This window comes from Myxine glutinosa, chromosome 6 (assembly GCF_964187855.1).
Source record: "Myxine glutinosa chromosome 6, kmMyxGlut1.1, whole genome shotgun sequence".
Lineage (NCBI taxonomy): Eukaryota > Metazoa > Chordata > Myxini > Myxiniformes > Myxinidae > Myxine > Myxine glutinosa.
Window position 1 is genome coordinate 5004127 of NC_136266.1, and position 2191 is coordinate 5006317.

The window sequence follows — 2191 nt, forward strand, 5'->3', positions numbered from 1 at the left end:
TGACGAACCTTCATGTCCTCTCATTCTGGCGTGGGACAGGTCGTCGTCCGGAATCGGTGCCGTCTTGTCTCAGGTAATGAGTGACGGTGCTGTGCTTCCGGTGTGTTGTGCGTCACGTGCTCTGACCGCTGCAGAGCAGGCCCTTGCTCAGATTGAGTGTGAAGCACCGAGTTTGGTATGGGACATGTTGAAATTCCGTCAGTACCTGAAAGGTCGCCATTTTCTCCTACAAACCGATCATCAGCCGCTTCAGTTCTTGTTTAATCCTCAGAAAGACATACCGCTGCCCAACGACAGAGATGGTGTCTTGTCCTCAGTGCGTACGACTATGAAATCAAATTTCGTGCTTCCGCACGGCACGCTACCTGTGATGGTCTGTCTCAATTGCCGTCTACAAAGGCCGGTGCCGAACCTGCGGATGAGGTCGAGGTGTTCATGTTGGAACTGATTTAATCTGGTCCGGTAATCGTTCCGGAAGTGGCCGCTGCCGTTCGTCGTGATCCTGTGCGGTCACGTGTTGCTCACCTTGTTTTGTCAGGTTCTTGGCGCGAATTTCCCTCGACGTCAGAATATGCTCTATATGTGTCACGTGTGCCTGAGCTGCCTTTATCTCAAGGTTGTGTAATGTGGGGCATGACTGAGGATGGTCATTCCTGCTGCTTTACGTCATCGCTGTCTCAATGAGTTACATGAGGGTCATTTGGGTTTGGTCAAAACATGTGATACTGTCAAACTGATGCTGATAATCCCTCACGTGTGTCATTGTCATGGCCGCCTGCTGATATAACGTGGCAGCGCGTTCATGTAGATGTTGCAGGGCCAGTCATGGGCTGCATGTTTCTGGTGGTGATCGCATGTTTCTTCTGGTGGTGATCGCATGTTTCTTCTGGTGGTGATCGCATGTTTCTGGTGGTGATCGCATGTTTCTGGTGGTGATCGCATGTTTCTGGTGGTGATGGATTGCATGTTTCTGGTGGTGATCGCATGTTTCTGGTGGTGATCTCATGTTTCTGGTGGTGATCTCATGTTTCTGGTGGTGATCGCATGTTTCTGGTGGTGATCGTATGTTTCTGGTGGTGATCGCATGTTTCTGGTGGTGATCGACGCTTACTCGAAGTGGCCGGAAGTAGCTATAATGGAGTCAGTCCACCTCAGCAGAGAACACGGTGGAGCATCTGCGGAGTATTTTTGCGAATAAGAGGGTTCCGGAGATTTTAGTTTCGGATAATGGTTCGCAGTTTGTATCTGAGGTGTTTGCTGTGTTCATGCGTGCTAATGGTATCAAACACCTGAGGTCGGCACCTTACCACCCAGCTACAAATGGCCAGGCTGAGTCGTTTGTCTAAGCGTTGAAACATGCCTTGCGTCGAGTCCAAACGGTTCGACCTGTGCAGAGTAGGGTTGATGTGTTTTTGCTTGACTATCGTAATTCAGTGCATTCTACTACTCAGGAAATGCCTGCATTCCGCATGGATGGCCGACAGTTGTGGCAGCACCTGGATTTGCTTCGAACTGGTGCACCTGAAGTTGTTACGGCGACCAATGTTCGTTCATTCGCGGTGGACCAGCCGGTTATGGCACGGGACTATGTACACCGACAGAAATGAGTGCCGGCTGTTGTGGTCCGAGTTTTCGGTCCGGCTAACTACCTTGTTCGTACTTCCGCCAAGCTTATCTGGAAACGTCATGTGAATCAATTGTTGGCTCGCGGGTCCCGTCATTCACACACAACCAATTCCGTTACCCCGTGCGATGTTCCCTCGTCCATTGAGGTGCCCATGACCACGTTTCGGCTAGCTGCCCATCCATCTGTGGAGCCGGATGTTCATGGCAATGAGAGTAGTGTGGATGTTCCTCCAGTTGTTCCTTTACCAGGATAAGCTGGTAAAGTTGTTTGGGTGGTGCAAGCTGTTGAATTAAGTTAATTGGGCGGTGTAAACGGTTTAATCAAGTTGATTGGGCGGTGTAAACGGTTGAATCAAGTGGATTGGGCGGTGTAAGCGGTTGAATAAAGTTGGTTGGGCGGTGTAAACGGTTGAATAAAGTTGATTAGGCGGTGAAAACGGTTGAATAAAGTTGATTGGGCGGTGTAAACGGTTGAATAAAGTTGATTGGGCGGTGTAAACGGTTGAATAAAGTTGATTGAGCGGTGTAAACGGTTGAATAAAGTTTATTGGGCGGTGTAAACGGT